This window comes from Malus domestica, chromosome 13 (assembly GCF_042453785.1).
Source record: "Malus domestica chromosome 13, GDT2T_hap1".
Classification (NCBI taxonomy): Eukaryota; Viridiplantae; Streptophyta; class Magnoliopsida; order Rosales; family Rosaceae; genus Malus; species Malus domestica.
The window spans coordinates 39,695,654-39,721,112 of NC_091673.1; positions in this window are offsets into that span (position 1 = coordinate 39,695,654).

Genomic DNA, 25,459 nt, shown 5'->3' on the forward strand with positions numbered 1-25,459 from the left:
TGAACTACAAAACACAAAAGGATTCACCAACTACTAGACCTAGGCTCTGATACCACTTGAAGGATTATTTTGTGAAAACATGTTCATTTAAGCAACATCTATAAGCATGCAATTAACAATTAAAGGCGGAATCATGCTAGCATGCACTTAAAAACAAAACATTAACCAAGAAATTCAAAGCCTAGTAGATTGGTGAACCAAGACTCAACTCAAATCAAAGTGAGTTGAGAAATATACCTTTGTAGATTCCTCTTTGCATAAGCAAAGGCTAATCACCCAAAGAGAGGGCCTTCATTCCTTGCATCTTAAATCTATGGATTTGGATAGATGAATAGGTTTCTCCAAGTTCCCAAAATAGGGAACCTCTAAGTCTCTTCACCAAGGAGAGATTGGAGAAGAAATGAGTGACCTTGGAGTAGTGGGATTGCAAGATGCACCCCCAAGGTGGCCGGCCTCTTTAGAGAGAAATGGAGAGACATGTTCTCTCCAATTTTCTCCAAAACAAACCCTAATGAATTTTAGGCTATAAAGTCATATTTATACCTTTATTCATTTGAGTGGCAAACTTGTAAATAAGTCCAAGTTCACTACCCTTAGCATCATGGCCGGCCCTAGGGTATTTTTGGGCTAATTAGGCCTTTGTGAATCATTATTCATTAAGTTGTCATACAACTTAAGTCAATGGGCTTGACGTTCGAAGCCCATTGGGCCTTAATGTCCAAAACTATCCCGAGGTCTTTAACGAACTTATTCGTTTGATTAATTAACATATTAATTAATCCTTGCCATAAATAAATGATTAAACCATTTAATCATTCTTACTCATCTCCATTGTTTCTTCAATCTCCACCTTACACGGTGTGCGATCCATGAGTGACACCTTGCAGCATATCATGGTTACCCAAGCTAATCAGAAGAGGTAAAGAAAACCTATTCAGTTTGGGATTACAAATGCAATACGGTCTTTCTCTAATACAATACTCTTGACCACATTGTTTGGTTTGATAGTTTATTTATTCATGTCTACTATCCAATGTGATTCGTGTGCTTATATGATTACCTTGAATGTGATTTAGAACGACTTATCTAAATCTCATTCATACTCTGGCCAGAGATTCTAAATCATATCATAGAGTATTCTCCCTCAAACAGTTTGAAGGTTAGAGATCCCTTGTTGCGCATTCACTTGCCTCCATGGCTAAGTGGCTTAACCCCAACGATGCCATGGACACCCCGATGGGGTGACTTTGACATAATCAAAGATCAAGGACTTAACCACAAGACAACTGTGATGCCTCAGGTCAAATGACTACTTTGCATTATCCCAACCATGAGTTCTCATGTGACATGAGTATGAGAACTCTTCGTTGATCGCGTTCAGTGAACTCATTCTCTACTGAGCACCTACCTACTTGTCTTGATGTCACACACACCAATGACTCGAGACTAGTCACTCTCCCTGAGAGAAGACATAGCACGTACCGATCTTGACGGACTGTCAATGCCCAATTGGCAATCCTATGATCAGGAACATTTAGGATGTGTCTACGAAAGAATGGTCTCATGAATCTAACTTCATTAGATTACATTCTCCCAATCACATATTCCTTGGACTTTATCGTTTAAGCATATAACATTTATATGAGACGGCTCAAACAATAATCTTTGCCCTTTATATTAAACTAGATTAGTTTAACATGTGAAATGTCCGTAAAGCATCATCACATGATTGGTTTTAGGGCACATTTCCAACAGCAGCGGTGATGCGATGAAAGTTAAGCACTCAAATTAAACCCTCTTGTTGTCAAATTGTAGTATAAATGCAAGTAGGGATTGTTCTAAACCGGGGATTAGGAGGGCTTGCTAAGACCTCTAAACTTACTCAAAAACATAAAAACAAAGTTAAAAACGTTTGAATAGACTCAAGGGACTCAAAACAGATTCTAAAGACTCAAAACAACTTAAAAACACTCAAAACTGCCTAAAAACACAAACTGGGCAGATTTGACTCTAACACAACTTTGGACGAAATTAGTGTTTTGACTTAAATCAAAACACTCTAAAACACAAACAAAACATATTTTAAACACTTTGGAACAAGAAAGTAAAATGGGGGTTTTGATTTGGATGAATTTGAAATAAACAAGCAAGTTATAAAACTAGGCAGATTATAAAATGATTTTGAGAAATAAAATGATGGATGGATTAGCTAGAGGTCCGTTCTTCACACATGACACACTTGTACATGAATCAATTTCCAATTGCTTTTCAATAAACTATGATACTCAACACCCCAGATTAACCGTGATTCACAAATTAACCCTCAGATTTTCCTTTACTCATTGAATTGGATGAATGCATGCGACAAACCAAATCATTCTCAAAAAGTCCCCTATATGAATGCATAATAGAGATACAATCAGAGATCATTACGTTCAATGAAAATCATAAGTGTTGACGAGGCAATTATAACTATGAATGCATGATACAATTGCCAAGAATTCAATTAACGTGATTGTGATAGACAACGTTCACTACTCATGAATATAAACTTGTAACGATTAGGTGAAACTCATTTATATTCTAGCATCTAATTCATGCATGAAAACTAAGTATGCATCCTTAATAAACATACAAGAATCAGTTATGAATAAAATAGATTACTTGTTTGCTCCAACACAAACTCAATTACGAACACCACATCTTTGAAGGTTGCAGGGATATGGGATTTGGCCAGATTTGGTGTTCTGAGAGTTATGACTTTTCCCGTGTCATAAAATCCAACTTCTTTGGGAGTTTTCGTCTCAAGGGTATCTTCTTTGATGAATTGTAGACATTCCCCATCCACTTCTTGCTCTTGATTCTTTGGAAAGGTTCCGAAGATGCCTTTCTCACCTTCTTCTTCCTTGGATTGCATGATCCTGCAAGGAATAAGGACATTTGGTGAAACGAGGTCAAGACGAATTGAATTTAGGCTTACCTTGGTTGAAGTGGACGGCATAGAAGGCATATGGGGTTGCGGCAAGGGTGGTTCTTCCCTTGTCGTGGCCTTGTTATTCTCTTCTTCTTTGAGCAGCAGCTGTTCATCTATGTTTTGGCTTGGTTTGGATGTCTTGGGTTCACCTCCAACCTCCATAGCACTTCCCAAAGTGATAGCATCATGGATTTCAAAATCTTCCTTCAAATTTTCAATAGTTGAGTTAGAGAGTTCACTTTGCTCTTGAATTTGTGCCATGAACTCCATAATCTGCCCAATTTGCTTCTCCACTTCTCCCGTCTTCTTGGCTTGATTTTGCATCTCTTTGTTTCCATTTTCTACTTCTTGGTTCAAAGAGGTGAGTAACTTATTAAACATATCATTATCCAAAGACGTACCTAAATTGAATTGGGCAGATTGTTGTGGTGGTTGCATAGGTCTTGAATAGAACTCCTCTTCTTGCTGCCAATACCCATCTTGTTGGAATTGTTGAGGTTCTCCCCATATATAATCTGAATAATCTCTCCAATCCGAATCGTAAGCGTTGGAAAACATGTTGTCCCCTGATTAGCTATGACCTTGATAACCCCAAGCATCTTCATTTGCAGCGAATTTAGAACATTGATGAGTTGGATATCCTTGCCCATAGGACACACCATCTGTAGGGACACTTTGCATTGTGGTCCTTTCGGCATATTGTGACATTTGAGAAGTAAGTTTTGCCAATTGAACTTGAATGGTAGCAAAATCCATGTCTTTCTTCTCTAGTACTTGAAATCAAGGAAACAAAACTAAATCAAATATCATAAGTAAAAATAAAAGACACAAATAGAAACGAAGTCAGTAACTAAAACAAAAAACATGAAAAAGAAACAACAGGGGATTAGCAAAGTTGCTAATCCCCGGCAACGGTGCCAAAATTTGATGCGATGAAAGTTAAGCACTCAAATTAAACCCTATTGTTGTCAAATTGTAGTATAAATGCAAGTAGGGATCGTTCTAAATCGGGGATTAGGAGGGCTTGCTAAAACCTCTAAACCTACTCAAAAACATAAAAACAAAGTTAAAAACGTTTGAATAGACTCAAGGGACTCAAAACAGATTCTAAAGACTCAAAACAACTTAAAAACACTCAAAACTGCCTAAAAACACAAACTGGGCAGATTTGACTCTAACACAACTTTGGACGAAATTAGTGTTTTGACTTAAATCAAAACACTCTAAAACACAAACAAAACAGATTTTAAACACTTTGGAACAAGAAAGTAAAATGGGGGTTTTGATTTGGATGAATTTGAAATAAACAAGCAAGTTATAAAACTAGGCAGATTATAAAATGATTTTGAGAAATAAAATGATGGATGGATTAGTTAGAGGTCCGTTCTTCACACATGGCACACTTGTACATGAATCGATTTCCAATTGCTTTTCAATAAACTATGATACTCAACACCCCAGATTAACCGTGATGCACAAATTAACCCTCAGATTTTCCTTTACTCATTGATTTGGATGAATGCATGCGACAACCCAAATCATTCTCAAAAAGTCCCCTATATCAATGCATAATAGAGATACAATCAGAGATCATTACGTTCAATGAAAATCATAAGTGTTGACGAGGCAATTATAACTATGAATGCATGATACAATTGCCAAGAATTCAATTAACGTGATTGTGATAGACAACCTTCACTACTCATGAATATAAACTTGTAACGATTAGGTGAAACTCATTTATATTCTAGCATCTAATTCATGCATGAAAACTAAGTATGCATCCTTAATAAACATACAAGAATTAGTTATGAATAAAATAGATAATTGAATTGCAATCACAACTTATCAAATCACAATTGGAAGAAATCAATTCAAAGTTCATGGCTTCAAACTTTCCCCTAACTAAATAGGGGTTTAGCCACTCATAATTGCAACAAAATTAGAAAATAACAAAGTAGACATTGAAAGCAAGAGTACACCTAAAATGCTCCAAAGTTCCAAGCTTGAAACGTCAAGGACCTTTGTTTTCACCACCTTGTTGTAGCACAAATGTCTAGGATGTGTATGGATATATGGATGGAATGGATTTGCATGGCTAAGACATGAAAGTGTATGGATTGGTGAGATGTAGTATGGCTAGATGAATGGATGGAGGTCACGGCAAGGAAATTGTGTTTGTGAATGAAGTTGTGAGATGTGAAATGTAGTGTCTTTGGATGATGGCCCCCAAATTATGGTGAAGGGTGGATGTATTTATAGGCTAGGGAGAGAAGTGTATGGAGTTGTAATGAGTGGATGTAATGGGTGTAGTGGGTGAGTGTTGTGGTAATAAGTGGATGTAATTGGTGTAGTGGGTGGATTTTTGGTAATGAGTGGATGTAATGGGAGTAGTGGATGAATGTTTGGTAATGAGTGGATGTAATGGGTGTAGTGGATGAGTGTTTGGTAATGAGTGGATATAATGGGTGTAGTGGGTGAGTGGTTGGTAATGAGTAGTGTTTGGTAATGAGTGGATGTAATGGGTGTAGTGGGTGGATGTTTGGTAATGAGTGGATGTAATGGGTGTAGTGGGTTGTGGTAATGAGTGGATGTAATGGGTGTAGGTGTAGTGGGTGGATGTTTGGTAATGAGTGGATGTAATGGGGGTAGTGGATGAGTGTTTGGTAAATGGATGTGTTGGGTGAAATGAGTGGATGTAGTGGTAGGTGAATGGATGTGTTGGGTGAAATGAGTGTGCTAAAATGATTATTTATAGGGAGAGGATGATGCACAAACTTCAAATTTCGTCCATTCCTTTTGCTCCAAGCATATGCTATCCATTCCATGCCCAAAAATACTCCAAAATGCTCCAAAATGCACTTCTTTGCCACATTAACCCTTTGGACCTACAAACACACGAAAATAGCTTAAAATACTAAAATAACTACGAACTAACAACATAAATGCCAAGAAACAAGCTAACTAAGTTGCATAAATATGCTCCTATCAAGCGGTGAATGTGCTCCCAATCAAACAAATGAACAAATTGTGTAGAAGTGAGGATGACCTTATCCCTACTGACCTTATAGTCTCCAGTTTTTCTGGAGCTATCACTAGAACCTATGGGATATTGCCTTTAGAGGTTGACTTGGGGTTTAAGCAAATTATGTTAGCTTTCTTTGTGGTGAATAGTAGCTCTACTTATGGAGCGTTGCTTGGTAGAGATTGGATCAATCAAAGTCTGTCTATATTATCCACTGTACACCAATAAGTTGCTATCTACCACGAGGTAAGAGCCATGGAACTAGGATTTCGGGAGATGGTGTAGGCTGAGTCATGACCATTTCTCCCCACAACCAATGTTGCAGAAGCCAGTTTTTACAATCGTAGTGTTAGAATTTTGCAATGCCTAGGAGCTGATGAGAATGGCCGCCCGACTAAGGTGACTACCCAAAAGCCTCTAGAACAAGGATTGTATCTCACTAAGGACGAATGGGACAGACCTTACATTGTCCTAGCCCACCAACATCAATGGTGTCAGAACAAAAGAGAAAGGACCAGGTAGTTGCAGTCACGTTCTTAATTAAAAGATTGTTGGCGTATGGGAGAGAGAGAAAAGAAGTAAGGGAGAGCTTGGCTAAAGAAAAAGCAGAGTGGGAGAAAAATGTTTCAAGCATCCAAGATAGAGAAAAAGAAGAGTTTTTGGGAGATGAGATAGAGGCAACCATTCATATAGCTGAGTGTATATATGACTTGGACTGGCCAAAGGATGTGCCCCAGGGTTCAAAGTCAATTGAATTTTTGTGTACAGAGCCTGATAACCAACACTAGAGGCGGTCATCCTTCTTAGGGTAGGATTTGAAGAAGAGGTGCTCGAAGAGGAAGTCATGGGCCTCTCTTGTGTCTCCTTTATACTTCCTCAACCACTTGGCCTCCTACCAAGTGGCAAATATAGAAGCGCACTCGAAGTTGAAAGCCACGAGTTTGCAGGCAATCTTGCTAATCACATCTAGGCTGCGCCGAGCTGCCCGAAATGTCACCTCCAAAGGAAAACGATTGTGGTAGGAGGTTCCACAGTGCATATAATCCAAGAAAGGCACTGGGATGGCTTTTCCCCCCAGCTGCCTACCATAGAAGTTACAATGGTAGACTTTAAGCTCGAGCTTGTATCCTTTGCAGTTGCTACGCACTTCCTGGGCCAGATCTCTCTACTGGATGCAACTAATGAACTTCTCATTGAAGAGGCTGCTGGCATCTTCCCCAAAGGCATCCTAGAAGATTTGGTCTAAGAACCATCGATATCTCCACAGAACAGAGGCACCCCATTCTAAGTCTGCCTGAGTCTTGCAAAATCTAAAGAAGTAGAGGCAAGCAAATGCCAAGTGGTTGGTGGGAAACACCTCAACTAAGATGCGAACATGAGCAACTTCTTCTGGGAACTCAAGGTTAGGTGCTCGAAACTTGGGGAAGTACCATTGAAGCCATAATTAGACCATTCAGATTAGCCCGTTGAGATTGGTCTCGAAGGGTTCACCTCTGGTCATTTCATATAAGAGATGGTAGATGTGTGCAATGAGGAATAGCCCCATGGCCACATCATCGAAGGAATGGAAGGCTTCCACCAAGGGGATCCATTCCATCTTTACTCTTAGGATTTGTTAGGGAAGACGTGCTTGTTAAACCAATATAGAAGAAAGTACATATACTCCTGATTTTCATTGGCAGTGGCCGAAGGCGGGTTAAAAGTACTTTTAGCCATGGGGATAAAACTCGTGAACGACGTCCCATAACTCTTAAAGGTTGAATGAGTGTACTCCAACTGAATGATGGAATCAGAGACACCCGAACCTTCAGCAATCGGGCATGAAAGGGAAAACCAATAGTGGGTCACCTCTACGCATATGCCCGAGGGCCTTAGCTCGAAGACTTGGGCCATGTCAAGGATTGTTAGGGACATGTGACCCATTCGAAAGTCGAATGTGTGGGTCCTAGTGTTCCAGAAAAGAAGCTTGGGCATAGCAATCACTATGACCTTGGAGAGAATAATGAGCTCGTAAATGCCATTGCTCATCCACTTCTTCTTCCAGATGGGCTCGAGCTCGTCTACCCATTGCGACCAAGCCTTATCTTTCATCAATGGGAGCCTCTGTGATGAGTTGACCATTTGGAGGCCGAGATGCTAGCCTTAGCAGAATATGGGTTTGGGATGAACCAATTGGCATGTTGTTCTCCATAGCAATTGGGACCCTGAAAGTCCAGGCAGGTCACAGAGAATGGACCCCTTATTCCTCAAAGAAAAGAGAAGAGTTGAAGCTTGCCCGAAAGTGATGAAGGTCGTTGAGTTGACGGCTCATGATGGCGATGCCTTCACCAAACTCGCATGTAGGACGAACAATTTTGGATGCCATTGAATGTTTTTTGGAAAGAAAGTGGAAGAAAGTTAAGGGCAGAAAGCAAGAAAGAACTGTGAAGGCAAGGGAATTCTGGAAAGCTTGAAAAATCTGGAAGCTTAAAGGAATATGATTGCTGAAGGTATTTGGCCCAGAGATTTAAATGGAGATTATGTAATGGGCAGTTAGTCAATGTTAAAGATTGTGGGTTAGTGCAAATGTTTATTTGAAAATGACTATTTCAATGGTGCAAGTCCTGAGTAAAAGCATGCAGTTAGTTTTAATCATCGTTAATGTCTTGATTTGCAAACTTAACAATGATTAAAGGGGTTACTATTTGGTTTAATAGTTAACACTAGGTTTACTGTAATCAGGCTCAAAGATGTCACAATGGAATGGGGACTTGCCCGGAGCCTAACAATAAAGCCTGAAACAAATTGAAGCCTTCTCAGCCAAGGTATAAGTCATGCGCCTATGATTGAAGTGACAAATGATAGAGACCAAGTCACTACCAGCCAAAAAGCACTTTGTGATGGCACAAAAGTGTAAATACAAGATGACTCACTACCCTCCAAGAGCTTTCGGACAAGAACAAAGCCTAAATAGTCGGGCCAAAATGCCTATAAAAGGAAAAAGAGACAACAGAGAAAAAGACACTCAACCAATCAAACAAACAACATACCAACTCTACTCTCAAGCCAGATTTGCACCCAGAAAGCTGAAACTCGCCTAGATCCAATCCTTTTAGCTATAATTCCTTTACAAAAGTCATCTTTCGTCTAGTATAAAAGCTCTGCTACCATCCATAATGTTGTAGCATCGATTCCCTCATGTAAAACCTGTTTACCATCCATCCCTTTTAGCATACAACCTCTGTAAACTCAAAGAGAAGTGGTTGCAAGAAGTTCAACCTTGCCCGACAAGGTGAAATCTTGCCCGAGTCTCTTTGTTTGTACTTTAGCTTAATAGATCTATCACTTATGTACTTTTGAGCATGCATTTAAGTTATTTCCAACTGTTTTCTACCTAAGAGTCCCATTGGCATTTAGATCTGGTTAACTTAATAAACCTGTTTCATTAAGAACAAACTAGGATCGAGGAAATGGTTTAAAGGTCCCTGAACTCCCTTCATTAAGAACAAAATGGGATCGAGGAAATGTTTCATTAAGAACAAGATTATGAGCTAAAAGTCCTTGTTTACAAGGCAAGAAAAAGAACTCGATGCAGACTTAACCCATCTATGACAATCCTTTGATACCAAGAAGTTTAAGTAACTTGGGGTGCAAGTAATTAACTTAATGTTGGAAATGTGCCCTAAAACCAATCATATGATGATACTTTACGGACATTTCACATGTTAAACTAATCTAGTTTAATATCAAGGGCAAAGATTATTGTTTTAAGTCATCTCATATAAATGTTATATGCTTAAACGATAAGTCCAAGGAATATGTAATTAGGAAAATGTAATTTAAAGAAGTTATATTCATGAGACCATTCTCTTTTGTATACATATCCTAAATGTTCCTGATCATAGGATTGCCAATTAGGCATTGATAGTCCGTTAAGATCAGTACGTGCTGTGTCTTCTCTCAGGGAGAGTGACTGGTCTCGAGTCATTGGTGTGATTGACACCAAGACAAGCATGTAGGTGCTCAATAGAGAATGAGTCCACTGAACACGATCAACGAGGAGTTCTCATACTCATGTCACATGAGAACTCATGGTTGGGAGAATGCAAATTAGTCATTTGACCTGAGGCATCATAGTGTCTTGTGGTTAGGTCCTTGATCTTTGACTATGTCAAAGTCACTCTGTCAGAGGGTGTCCATGGCATAGTTGGGGTTAAGTCACTTAGCCATGGAGGCAAGTGAATGCGGAACAAGGGATCTCTAACCTTCAAACCGTTTGAGGGAGAATACTCTATGATATGATTAAGAATCTCTGGCCAGAGTATGAATCAGATTTAGGAAGTTGTTCCAAATCACATTCAAGGTAATCATATAAGTAAATGAATCACATTGGATAGTAGACATGATTAAACTATCAAACCAAACAATGTGGTCAAGAGTATTGTATTAGAGAAAGACTGTATTGCATTGTAATCCTAAACTAAATAGGTTATCCACCTCTTCTGATTAGCTTGGGTAACCATGATATACTGCTAGGTGTCACTCATGGTTTGTGGAAGCCCTAAACGTGTATAATCACTAAAGGGAGAATTGAAAGTCAGTTTCAATTCACAATCGATTTGAGAGAGTTCTAATCGCCCACTGCCTCGCTAAAAGGAACCTAATGGATCGTACACCGTGTAAGGTAAAGATTGAAGAAATAACGGAGATGAGTAAGGATAATTAAATGGTTTAATTATTTATGACAAGGATTAATTAATATGTTAATTAATCAAATGAATAAAGTTCATTAAAGACCTCGGGTTAGTTTTGGGCCTCAAGGCCCAATGGGCTTCGAACGTCAAGCCCATTGACTTAAGTTGTATGACAACTTAATGACTAAATATTCACAAAGGCCCAAACAGCCCAATAACACCCTATGGCCGGCCATATTGATAAAGGAGTGGATTTTGGACTTATTACAAGTTTCCCACTCCAATGAAGGTAGGTATAAATATGACTTTATAGCCTTTTCTTCATTAGGGTTTCTTTTAGAGAAAAGATTAGAACACAATGTCTCTCCCTTTCTCTCTAAGAGGCCGGCCACCCTAGAGGATTTTAGCTAGCAATCTTACTTCCTCTAGGTCACTCATCTCTTCTTCAAGTCCTTCCTTGGTATGGAAAATTAGAGGTTCTCAACTTTGGGAACTTGGAGAATCCTTTCAACCATCCTCATCCAAGAAATCTATGGATCTAAGAAGCAAGGAATGAATGCCCTCTCCTTGGGTGATTAGCCTTTGCTTATGCAAAGAGGAATCAACAAAGGTATAAAATCTCTCAACTCACTTTATTCTTGAGTTGAGTCTTGGTTCACCCTTCTACTAGGCTTTGAATTTCATGGGTAATGTTTTGTTTTGAGTGCATACAAGTATGATTCCGCCTTTAAATGTTAATTGCATGCCATAGATGTTGCTCAAATGAACATGTTTTTCACAAAATTACCTTCACTTAAAACACACTTGTTCTACATCTATTATACTAAGATAGCAGTTGCACGCCTAGCACATTGTTAGTTTTGATTGCGAGCCTCAAAGCCTACACCTAAGGCCCCACAAAGGCACATTTCAAACTAACTTCAAACTTATCTTGCAGCACATCAAGCAGCAAGAGCTCACCCAACTACCAGACTTGAAGTGCTAACCAACCTTGGGGAGCAGTGCTAGAGGCCATCCTCTTTGCCTCGAAACAATAGGAAACAAATTTATGAGTATACCTAAAAGCATCTCCTAACTTTCTGAGCTTACCGAGTTGTTGGTGAGAAATTGTAGCAAGTTGTAGTTATTGCCAAAGCTCCCAATAAGTGTGCAACACATTTTAGTGGATGGTTGTACCTCATTGAGAAGTGATTCTGATCAGTATGAACTGTGGAATTCTTGCCATTCAGAGAACAATACCTTTATATTATTAAGCGCTAGAGATCTCACACTTAAGCTTTATAATTTGTAGAATGGCTTCAGAGAGATAATCACAAGGTTAGTGCTGCCCTCTTTCTCTCTCTCTCTCTCTCTGCTCCCTATAATGACTCAAACTAATGCACTGGCATATAAAAGTAACTTTTTTTTCTTGAATTCAAAATGCAGGTAGCAATAAGTCAACCTTCGAGGCCAAAACATGGTTTTTCATCTGGAGTTTACATTGTTCCAAATTGGTTTGAAAATTAAAGCAGCAGCTTTTTAGTAACAATTCAGCTGCCAAGGGAAAATTAATGTTGAATTAAATACTTAGCTCCTACTCCACCACATGTGAAGCCTGTGGATTACAAGTGGGTTTTCGTGAGGAAGCGTAATGAGAAGAATGAAATAGTGCGATACAAAGAACGCCTCGTAGCGTAAGGCTTCTCTCAGCGCCTTGGGATTGGTTACGAGGAGACGCATTCCCTCGTAATGGATGTCATATATTAATGAACATTGATTTGTGTGCTTAGAATGTAAAATCTACACCTAGCCTTTTTTATTGTTAGAATATTTCGGCAATGGATTTGTGTGCCTACATACATTAATGAGCAGTGATTTAAACTTTAAGATGACTGTTGTTTACATAACCGCATAGAATTAATTGTGTATATCAAACATTCAAATAGGGGTATTTTTGTCACATCCTAGCCTAGGCCCCCACCACATCTCGGGCTCCACTCCACCGTAGCACGATATTGTCCGCTTTGAGCCCCGACCACACCATCACAGTTTTGTTTCTGGGAACTCACACAAGAACTTCCCAGTGGGTCACCCATCATGGGATTGCTCTCGGGCGAACTCACTTAACTTTGGAGTTCCGATGGAACCCGAAGCCAGCGAGCTCCCAAAAGGCCTCGTGCTAGGTAGAGATGAGAATATACATATAAGGCTTACAGGACCCTCACCCATGGGTGATGTGGGATCTTACAATTTTAGGCTTCAAAAATTTTTAAATGTGTAAAGTCTAATATAATTAATGAATTTGATGATGTGGAATCTATTCAATGGGTTTTATTAGAGTAAAAAACTTATGTCGGGTTAAGGTCATATTTTCATATTTAAAACTTGTGCCACAATATTTTCACCTTAATTACAATGAACAAATAGTTATTACACATATTATTACCCCTAACATACACACACACACGTTCAAACGTATATAATACTACCATAAGCTCAATATATATATATATATATATGCTGAAATACACATACACAGACACACACACACACACACACACGCACACACACACATATATATATGCACAATACTGCATATATGTTCAAACATATTATACTAATTAATCTACCTATATTTAAATTTATGATGAGCAACTAACATATATTTTGTAAGTAAATTAATGTTGAATTGAATACATAGCTCCTTCTCCACCACATGTGAAGCCTGTGGGCTACAAGTGACTTTTCATGAGGAAGCATAATGAAAAGAATGAAATAGTGCAATACAAAGCATGCCTCGTAGCGCAAGGCTTCTCTCAGCATCTTGGGATTGATTACGAGGAGACGTATTCCCCCATAATGGATGTCATACATTAATGAGCAGTGATTTGTGTGCCTAGAATGTAAAATCTACACCCAGCCTTTTTTATGGTTAGAATATTTCAGTAATGGATTTGTGTGCCTACATACGTTAATGAGCAGTGATTTAAACTTTAAGATGAATGTTGTTTACGTACCCGCATAGAATTAATAGTGTACATCAAATATTCAAATAGGGGTATTTTAGGCTTCAAAAATTTTTAAATGTGTAAAGTCTAATATAATTAATGAATTTGCTGATGTGGAATCTATTCAAAGGGTTATATTAGAGTAAAAAACTTATGTCGGGTTAAAGTCATATTTTCATATTTAAAACTCATGCCACAATATTCAAAATAAAATAATAAATGTAATTACTCACCTTAATGAGCAGTGATTTAAACTTTAAGATGGTTGTTGTTTACGTACCTTGTACCATTCGACTTACGAAACATGTTAGGTATATACAGTATTATGTAATATTATTATTTTTGGAACTATATATTTGTTTTACATAAAAGGTTACAAGTTTTCCAAAGGTTTTCAAAACTTTATTTTATGGGTGCACTCATCCTTTTTTGTTTTCGCCCTTTCAGGATTTTAGTGGCTAGTTCATGTTATCGACGAGGATTGCTAGCAAAAGTTGATATGTAGGAGGTTTCTCCTTGCGGTATAAGTATTCCTTACTTTTACTGCACTATTATCTATGCTCTGACATCACTTGTGTGGTAAGGGTTAACCCACCCACCATCACTTATACTACACTATTAGTTTTCACTTTCCACATCACGTTATGGCTTCGTCACCTTTTAGGTGTCGACCAGTATAGCTTGATTCGGGTATCCATGTGCATATTTTAGGTTGGGGTGTATCACCGATTCCTTCTTCACAATATTCCCTATTTTCCTATTTCCTATTCACAATATTATATCTTCTTTATCTTCACAATATTCACTAAAAAAAATCACAATATTGTAACAGCTCGTCCCTAAAAATTATGGTTTTTATAATGTTAATACGTCAAATGACGGAATTACCCTATGGGCAAAGCGTGATTTTCGAGGATGTATGTGATTCTTGTATCTTTTGTCATGTTTATTGACATATTCGGATAGAGCTCGATCTTACGGATGTGTAGGCACAGGTAGAAGTGATTTTGGAGTTACAGTTAAAATTTTATTGAGTTATGAACCCGAAGGTATTTGGAATGAAACATTATTTTAATTATTTCTACACTATGTTTTTATTATTATTATTACAAAGTGAAATATATGCATTGGGTGTGTGGGTGTGTGTCGGGTAGAGGAGGAAGAAACAGAAAAAGAAAGAGGGAAGAGAGAAGGAGGACCGTTGCCCAATTGGGGAGGATGAAGAGATGTGACTGACCAAACAGGAAGAGAAGAAAGAAGGGAAATGAGAGGAGATTAGGGGCACGGGATCATGGATCCTTCACGCAGGATCACGACCCGATCCCGTGACCACGTTGGTTTTTTATTGAATTCCGTCTCTCTTGCTGGTGTTTCTCGACCGTCTACCATTCCCAAACAATTATTCGGCCTTCTTCCTTCCAATGTCAACCTTAAAGCGACGAGATTCGAATTGATTTCGTGAGGAACAAACCCACGGGTCCAAAGAGCATTCGTCGGTGATCCACCTTATTCTGTAACATTTACCTTCGATTAGCACCACCTAGAACAAAGCCTAGGCAATGGTCGAGGTGTCGGAGTGAGTATGGAGGTCGAATTGAAGCACACCATTTTCTAGGGTTCCGGCGAATTTGAGCAAAATTGGAGCTTTTCCAGGCCAAATTAGACTTGGCCGCAGGTATAAAGTTTACTCTACTTGTAGAGATCTTGAATCCTATAAATTTTGGAAATAGTTGGATTTTTTGACGAGTCGGGGCAGCTGACCGCCACTCACGACGGCGCGTGGCCAGGGGGCTGTCGATGTTATTCTTAGGCTAATTAGATGCTTTGAGTTCACTTTTGGTAATTGAGTGATGTAGGTTGATTGTTAGAATCTAAATTCTCTACGTTACGTTAATAGGTCATTATATGAATCAATGATCTGACCGTTGGATCATCACCAAACTTTAATATGTTAGAGTACGTAATATTTGAGAACCATAGAAACATACGGATCGGGAATCCGACATACGGATCTTCCCAAATTGGATTTGTAAGTTCATAAAATAAAATGTTGACCGACACTTGATTTTGGGCAATTGGTGGAGATCCGACCATTGGATCATAATGAAACCTTAGGATGTTGTTCTAGAAGTATAATGTATAATGTGAATCTTTGGAACCAACGGATCTGAAATCCATGATGCAGATCTTCCGAATTGAATTATGTAGGGACGCGTTTTATGTAAATTATGTATTTTATCGGTCAGAACGCTGAGATGTGATTTGATAATTGGTCATAGGCAACGATGGTTCGTGATGTCTAAATATACGTGCTAAGGAGTCGTGGCACGAACCACAAGTCAGTGGGTCCTTTCCATTCTATCGTGTATTATATATATATATATATCATTGACAATTCAATAAATGTTTATAAATTGATTATTGCTTATGATTACGATGAATGCTTTGAAATACTACTGTGAACTACGAATGGCTTGATCTCTGTTTAGGGTATGTAGGCAGTATAATGAGACGTTAGGTGCAGCCATACAAGAAGTGAGACTAAATAATTGAGGTAATAGTCTTGTGAGGGAATTGAGTAATGTGAGGGACATTGGTGGAAAGTGTGAGAGTTAACCTTACTAATTGGTGATTAATTGTTGGTCATAAATCAATGTGTGAAGAAGGAAGAAATTGAAGTAAGGAAACGTAAGTAATGATAGTTAATTGAACTAGTGTCTAGTTGGGCTTATCACCGATAATTATTTCTGAAATTAAATAGTTCGAGAGTAGGGCGCTACAGCTTATGCATTTTATGCCATATTATATATATATATATATATGGATGTATATAATTGATAATGCTATGACATGTTTGAGTATCAGATTGCATCATGGTTTATCTATATGTATATTACCTGCACATAATTATTGTGAACGCTTGAAGTACAAAGGTGAACGCAGGACACCCTGGTAAGTTCAGGTAAGTTTATGGTATTAGTTGAAATGATGGAGTTATGGCATGACTACATGCATGTTTTAAGCAACTCTGATACTGTCGTACTGGTTGCCCATGAGTCGTACATGTTATGTTGAGATATATTGAGAGCTCATAAACCTGCACCCCGGTGTTTGTGCACCCACCCGTGGCCAGGGCACAATCCTTCACGTGATGTTCACCTCCCACACCTTATGCTCACCTTGGATCCAAGGTAGGTGCACAGTCTTGTCGTACTGACCACTATAGGTGGTTCCGACTCCTAGGTGACCTGCAATTATTCAAACAGTCTTCATGTGATCGTAGGACTTGAGCGTATTTATTTACATCCAATCCTGTCGTACAGACCACTTTAGGTGGTTCCGACGTGTGCAGGTATACTTATTGAGCTATGGATAAGTCGTATAGGTCACTAGAGGTGACCCCGACTTATGAGTTGGCATATGTGATGAGCTAGCATATGTGATGAAATATGTGATGGGCTAGCATATGTGGTGAAATATGTGATGAGCCAGCATATGTGATGAAATATGTGATGAGCTAGCATATGTGGTGAAATATGTGACGAGCTAGCATATGTGATGAAATATGTGATCAGCTAGCATATGTGGTGAAAAATGTGATGAGCTAGCATATATGATGAAAATATGTGATGAGCTAGCATATATATATATGTGATGAAATATGTGATGAGCTAGCATATATATATGTGATGAAATATGTGATGAGCTAGCATATGCGGTGAAATATGTGATGATCTAGCCTATGTGATGAAATATGTGATGAGCTAGCATATGTGGTGAAATATGTGATTATCTAGCCTATGTGATGAAATATGTGATGAGCTAGCATATGTGGTGAAATATGTGATGAGCGAGCTTATGTGATGAAATATGTGATGAGCTAGCATATGTGGTGAAATATGTGATGAGCTAGCATATGTGATGAAATATGTGATGAGCTAGCATATGTGATTAAATATGTGATGAGCTAGCATATGTGGTGAAATATGTAATCAGCTAGCATATGTGATGAAATATGTGATGAGCTAGCATATGTGATGAAATATGTGATGAGCTAGCATATGTGGTGAAATATGTGATGAGCTAGCATATGTGATGAATTATGTGATCAGCTAGCATATGTGATGAATTATGTGATGAGCTAGCATATGTGGTGAAATATGTAATGAGCTAGCATATATGATGAAAATATGTGATAAGCTAGCATATGTGATGAAATATGTGATGAGCTAGCATATGTCGTGAAATATGTGATGAGCTAGCCTACGTGATGAAATATGTGATGAGCTAGCATATGTGATGAAATATGTGATGATCTAGCGTATGTGATGAAATATGTGATGAGCGAGCATATGTGATGAAATATGTGATGAGCTAGCATACGTGATGAAATATGTGATGAGCTAGCATATGTGGTGAAGTATATGATGAGCTAGCATATGTGATGAAATATGTGATGAGCTTGCGTATGTGATGAAATATGAGATGAGTCGTACAAGTCACAAGAGGTGACTCCGACTTATATGCTAGCGTTGATTGATGAGATATGGATAAGTCATATAGGTCACTATAAGTGACTTCGACTTATATGCCAGTGTTGATTGATGAGATATGGGTGCAGTCGTACAGGTCATCATAGGTGACTTCGACTTGCATGCTAGTATGGGTTATTAATCACATGATTATTGATATTGCTGATGAGATGCTATGTTGTTGTATAATTATGGATTTAGAGTTGATATACTTTTGATTTCACATTAATACGTGGTATGATTTTTCTGGAAACTATACAGGTGTTGCAGCGAGGGGTTATAATGGTTTATATGATTTCTATTAAAATTTCATTTCTAGGGCCATTCACCCCTGTTTTGTTTTCACCCTCCAGGTTTTATTAGTTGAGCTTTCTTATCGTCGAAGATTCGTGGCGATTCTTAGTATTGGAGATTCTTTCGAAGGTACGATTCTTAATCCACTCTACTGTACTTAGTTATGCTCTAACGTCACGTGTGAAGTGGGTTCCTTCCCGCTCACCAGCGCACTCTGGTATTTAGGCACTCTTAGGTTTAAATTTATTCATATTTTTCCACATCATCACACTTTATGGCTTCGTCACCTTCCTGGTATTGGCCAGTGCAACTCAATTCGGAGTCCTAATGGACATTCCGGGTTGAGGTGTGTCAGTTTGGTATTAGAGCATAAGTTGGGCAGTATTGCGTTCCTCACACGCATGATGTGAGCATTCTTGGTTCTCGAGTCTAATGTTTGAATCTTGCCACCTCGTCAAAAACAGAAAATATGTTAGTTGTTCCTAAGTTTTGGGAAGATTTGATGACTCGTCAATCTTTAGAAGATCATTATGGCAAATGTCTCTAGATTATAATCAATGAACTTTTCTGCCAATGAAAGGTGTGGAATTGAGACTAGTTGATGGCCCTAACGTGGGGTTAAGGTATCATTATTGGTGTATCACCAAGGATTTATGGACCAATCTCATCACGATTGTTAACCATCATTATTAAACCTTTTGAGAATAGAAATCAAAAATAGTTTTGATTCCTTGGCGATATCTGGGAGAATACCACCATTCAATTTTTCGTACTACATTAGTTTTCTTGCATCTTTTGGCACGAATCCTATTTCAAATTGGTGGTCTATGTAACAAACTTTTGGGAATTTAGAGTTTTCTCGTAAAGCTTGTTGAATTCATAGTAGTCGTACCAATGTATAGAACCATTTGGAATGAACTATTTTATCCGAGATTTAAATTTAACAATTATCATCTTTGCTTGGAAATTGAATAACATTTCTCTGTGAAGAACGTGTCCAAATTCTTTATCAACTTTAGAACTTCTTAAATACATTCACTTTTTGGAATGAACTAAGTTCGGACAGTGGTAGTAAAAGTATTTAATTAGCAATTGTGAGTACACTATAGTGTATCTTCCGGTTGTACGAAAAAGACATAATTACTTTTGAACACTATCAAGAAATGGTTTGAATGATTATGATTAATTGTTATATGAATGGAGTTGGGAAGTATCATTATACACTCTCAGTATGAAGTATTTTGTATGTGTAGAGAAAGTGAAAATCAATAATCATGATGCTGAACCAATGTTACGCTCATGTGGTGTTCCAATAGTAGTGTTTATACTTCATCGTATGGCATGTTTCATTTCTTACCAAATAATTCTATCATTATTCTTCCGCCGTTAGTATTGTTCCTTTTGAGATTGGAAATATCAGCTAGTTTTGATTTTTGGTAGTACCTGTTAGAATATCATTTATTAGAATTCCTACGAAGTCTATTCTTGTCAAGACTCTAAAGCTGTCTTGTGCAACGACGGTTCTAAAATGGTAGCAATCGACGGAAGAACATTTTGGGGAAATTACTTTTGATCCCTAGTAGTTTTAATAATTTATGATGTTACTTTTCGATCATCAAGAAACCTTGTCAGTTCATTCTTAAATTCGACCTTCCTACTTCTTGGTCTGAGGTAATAACGAAATTGTTTAGTACTCCGACGTAATTCATCTTGTTTTATTATCTTACTTTTGAAATTTTTCGACTTTTTAATATTTTAGTCCGTGTCAATTATGGTTGTACTCTTGGTTTTACCTCATGTTGTTAAAGGTAATTGGGTTGATTTTGAGTCACTAGTATATTCCTCATGTTATTTAGGAGGTTGATAAGCTGTCCAAGATGACCATTTAGATATTGACATTGCGTAATTAATTCAGATACCATGTACTCTAGATTTCTTGAACTTGTCTTGACGCTCAAATTCTTGGGTGTCCTGTTAGCCTTATCGACATGATTTCAAGCTTGATTAGTGGGGAATTCATAATGGATCAATTTGGCAAGCGCGTGCGCCAGTGATCAAAACCCCATGACTGAGCAACAACCTTTCCAAACAAGTGCAACAATTATTTATTTGTTTTATGAAAAAGAGATTTGGGCTTACGAATCTGTTGAGCCTTTTTGGGTATATTGGTTACTTTAGTTTCCCGAAAGTAAAACCATAGGGCCCATGAAAGCGGTGTCTTTTGTGCCGATTATTTTTTAGGAAAATCATTTTACCATCTACTATATAGCATTATTATACCTATAAAGAGAAGGAAGGGTTGAGCTTGAAAGCATGAAAGATGAATAATTACATTCCGATCGCAACAGAATGACATTCTCTGTTCTGCTACCGCGCTAGCTTGATTTTGCCTTTTCATGTATGCATATATATACTTTTTCCTATCTCCTGGAGTACATTACATTTAGCTAATGATTTCAAATTCCGTGGATGAAATTTTTAAGTTGGGTAGATTGTAACAGCCCATCTAAAAAAATTATGATTTTTATAATTTTAATATGTGAACTGACGAAATTGCCCTATGGGCAAAGCGTGATTTTTTAGGACGTATGTGATTCTCGCATATTTTGTCATGTTTATTGACACATTCGAATAGAGCTTAATCTTATGGACGCGTAGGCACATGTAGAAGTGAGCAAGGGTCGCTGTATCTCCATCGGCACCCGGATGCAGTGTTAAATGAGCAAGGGGGCCATAGAAACTTCTTTTCGAACGACTCCACTCAAAGTTGTTTGGGAGCATATGCTCCTATCAACTTTACACAGGACACACAAAAGAAGTACTTTGATCCTATTATACGGGGGATGGTGAAGAAGCTAGGACAGAAGGGTAGAGTTCAAGAGAGTAGAATGCGTTTAGGAACGTGGAATATAGGAACCTTAACGGGAAAATCTATGGAAGTAGTGGAAGTTATGGTGAGGAGAAGGATAAATATTATGTGCCTACAAGAAACTAAGTGGGTTGGTCTTAAGGCAAAGGATCTAGAAAACTCAGGGTTTAAGCTTTGGTATTCGGGCACAAATAGCACGAGAAACGGTGTTGGCATCATTGTGGACAAAACCTTGACACAAGATGTTGTAGATGTCAAGAGGGTAGGAGATAGAATCATGGCAATCAAGATTGTAATAGGACAAGAACTCATCAATGTGATTAGTGCGTACGCACCTCAAGTAGGGTTGGATACGAGTTCGAAGGAGAAATTTTGGGAAGACCTTGGAGACTTGGTGCAAGGAATTGCTCAGACGGAGAAGTTATTTATAGGAGGAGATTTAAATGGACACGTGGGCAGGGAGACAGGCAACTATGGAGGTTTTCATGGTGGCCATGGTTTTGGGGAGAGAAATGAGGATGGGGAAGCTATCTTGGATTTTGCAATGGCATATGATCTCTTATTAGCCAACACCTTCTTTAAGAAGAGAGAAGAACATGTGATCACCTACAAGAGTGGGTCGTCAAAAACACAAATAGATTTTCTTCTAATGAGGAAAGGGGATCGTATAACTTGTAAGGATTGCAAAGTTATACCGGGGGAGAGCTTGGCTAATCAACATCGCTTGTTGGTGATGGATGTACATATCAAAAGAGTGAGAAAAAAGAACAAGACTTGGACGTGCCCAAAGACTAGATGGTGGAATCTAAAAGGAGAAAAACAAGTCATTTTCAAAGAGCAAGTAATCACCCAGTGTGTGTGGGATAGAGAGGGGGAAGCTAGCCAAAGGTGGGATTCCATGGCTAGCTGTATCCGAAAAGTAGCAAAAGAGGTATTAGGAGAGTCCAAGGGCTTTGCTCCACACCAAAAGGAATCTTGGTGGTGGAATAAGGAGGTACAAACAAAGGTGAAGGCTAAGAAGGAATGTTGTAAAGCCTTATACAAGGATAGGACCGATGAAAATGGTGAAAGGTATAGAAGAGCAAAGCAAGAGCCGAAGAAAGCTGTGAGAGAAGCTAAGTTAGCGGCTTATGACGATATGTATAAGCGACTAGATACCAAAGAAGGAGAGTTGGATATCTATAAACTAGCTAGAGCAAGGGAAAAGAAGACAAGGGACCTAAACCAAGTGAGGTGCATCAAGGATGAGGATGGAAAGGTTCTTGCTACAGAGAACGCGGTCAAAGACAGATGGAGAGGTTATTTTCATAATCTTTTCAATGAAGCACATGAAAGGAGTACTCCTTTAGGGGAGTTGAATAACTCAGAATAGTGTAGAAACTACTCATTTTATCGTCGAATCAGGAAGGAAGAAGTGGTTGTAGCTTTGAAGAAGATGAAGCATAGAAAAGCAGTGGGCCCAGACGATATACCGATTGAAGTGTGGAAAGCCTTGGGAGAGACAGGTATAGCATGGCTCACTGACCTTTTCAATAGGATTTTGAAAACGAAGAAGATGCCAAACGAGTGGTGAAAGAGCACCTTGGTGCCTATTTACAAGAATAAGGGCGACGTACAAAATTGCATGAACTATAGGGGTATTAAGCTAATGAGTCATACAATGAAGCTCTGGGAGAGAGTCATTGAGCATAGATTGAGGCAAGAGACACGGGTTTCGGACAACCAATTCGGGTTCATGCCAGGGCGCTCAACCATGGAGGCAATCTATCTCTTACGAAGATTGATGGAAAGATATAGAGATGGGAAAAAGGATTTACACATGGTCTTTATAGATTTGGAAAAAGCGTATGATAGGGTCCCAAGAGACATTCTTTGGAGGATTTTAGAGAAGAAAGGAGTACGAGTAGCATATATCCAAGCTATAAAGGATATGTATGAAGGAGCAAAGACTGCCGTAAGAACTCATGAAGGACAAACCGAAAGCTTCCCCATAACTGTAGGATTACATCAAGGCTCATCCTTAAGTCCTTACCTTTTTGCGTTGGTAATGGATGAGTTAACAGGACATATTCAAGATGATATTCCTTGGTGTATGCTTTTCGCAGACGATATAATGTTGATAGATGAAACTCAGGAAGGGGTAAATGCGAAGCTTAACCTTTGGAGAGAAGTGTTGGAATCTAAAGGTCTTCGCCTAAGCCGATCAAAGACAGAATATATGGAGTGCAAGTTCAGTGCAAATGGAGGCCAAAATGAGTTAGGGGTGAGGATCGGAGATCAGGAAATACCAAAGAGCGACCGTTTTCGCTACCTAGGATCTATCTTGCAAAAGAACGGAGAATTAGATGGAGATCTCAATCATAGAATACAAGCTGGATGGATGAAGTGGAAGAGTACATCCAGCGTGTTGTGTGATCGTCGTATGCCACTGAAGCTTAAGGGAAAATTTTATAGGACGGCAATAAGGCCGGCGATGCTGTATGGCACAGAATGTTGGGCGGTAAAGCACCAACACGTACACAAAATGGGTGTGGCGGAGATGAGGATGCTTCGTTGGATGTGTGGGCACACGAGAAAGGATAAGATTAGGAATAAGGATATCCGAGGTAAAGTAGGAGTAGCCAAAATTGAAGGAAAACTGAGAGAAAATCGGTTACGGTGGTTTAGACATGTGCAAATAAGGCCTACTGACGCTCCGGTTAGAAGATGCGACTACGGGACAGAGGTTCAGGGCTGAAGGGGTAGAGGAAGACCTAGGAAAACTTTGGAAGAGACTCTAAGAAAAGACTTAGAGTACTTGGATCTAACGGAGGACATGACACAGGATCGAGCACAATGGCGTTCTAAGATTCATATAGCCGACCCGACTCAGTGACTTGGATTTTTCAAGTCTCCAATCGAGAAGTTTTCCCCACTCGGGAAATTAAGGGAACACTACCTCAACCTACATGCTCCACTCACAAAGCTTCAACATACAAGCTTCAACAAAAGAAAAATTCAAAGAACTTATTGAAGAAGGCTTTGGTGTATTTAACACAATACGTTGAAATGAAACAAAGCTTATTTATTGATATCTCTAAGAAGTTACAAATATGTACATATACACGAGTCAAAATAAACAAACAAGAGGGAGCCTTCACAAAGGTTGCTTAGGAGAAGTCTCAGCAGTCGACAGAGCCTCAGAAAGAGAAGGCACCGGAGGGGGATCATTCGGAGCCTCAGTACTGGACAGCACCCTAGAAGGAGGAGGCATCAGAGGTTGATCATTTGGAGCTTCATTACGTGGTACAGTCCCAGAAGACGAAGGCAATAAATGCCTTTGGAACAAACCCACAAACCTCTGATGATCATGTAAAATCTGACCATCAGATTCCTTCATCTGGTCAAGCTTCCTCTTCATGTTTGTAGCATAGTCATGTGCGAGCCGGTGCAACTGTTTATTCTCATACTTGAGCCCTCTAATCTCCTGTTTGAGACTCATCACTTTAGCCGCCAATGATTCAACTTGGCGGGTTCGAGCAAATAGGCGTTGGGCCATATTAGACACAGAACCTGCACACTGAACACTGAGAGCCAGAAAATCCTTAACAGCCAACTCATCAGACCGTTTGGAAAGTAGTCTGTTATCTTTGGGAGTGAGAAGGTTCCTGGCCACCACCGCAGCGGTAATATCATTTTTCATCACGGAATCCCCAACGGTAACGGGACCAGTAGAGGATAAAAAGGATGGGCGCCATATGTTGTCTGGAGAAGGCGTGGTTGCCTCTTCAACAAGGTTCAAGTCAAAACGACGGTTGGAGGGGCCAGACATTTTCAAAGGTGTTGAAGAGAAAAGAGGTCGGACAAATCAAGATCTTAGAAATGCAAGAAGGGAGCTTCTACTAGTGGAGATTCAAGTGTGCTTTGGAACTTAATACCAGCCTCTATAAAAATCTGCACTCGATGGAGCTTCAGAAATCGAAGAGGCGCCTGCTCAGAAATCGAAAAGGCGTTTGCTTATGCTTGGTTGTGGTTATAGCTTATGAATTCACATGCAATCACAAAGGATAAAAATTAGTTTTTGTAACATGCTTGAAGGAAGGAACTCAAACAAACGCTACAACCT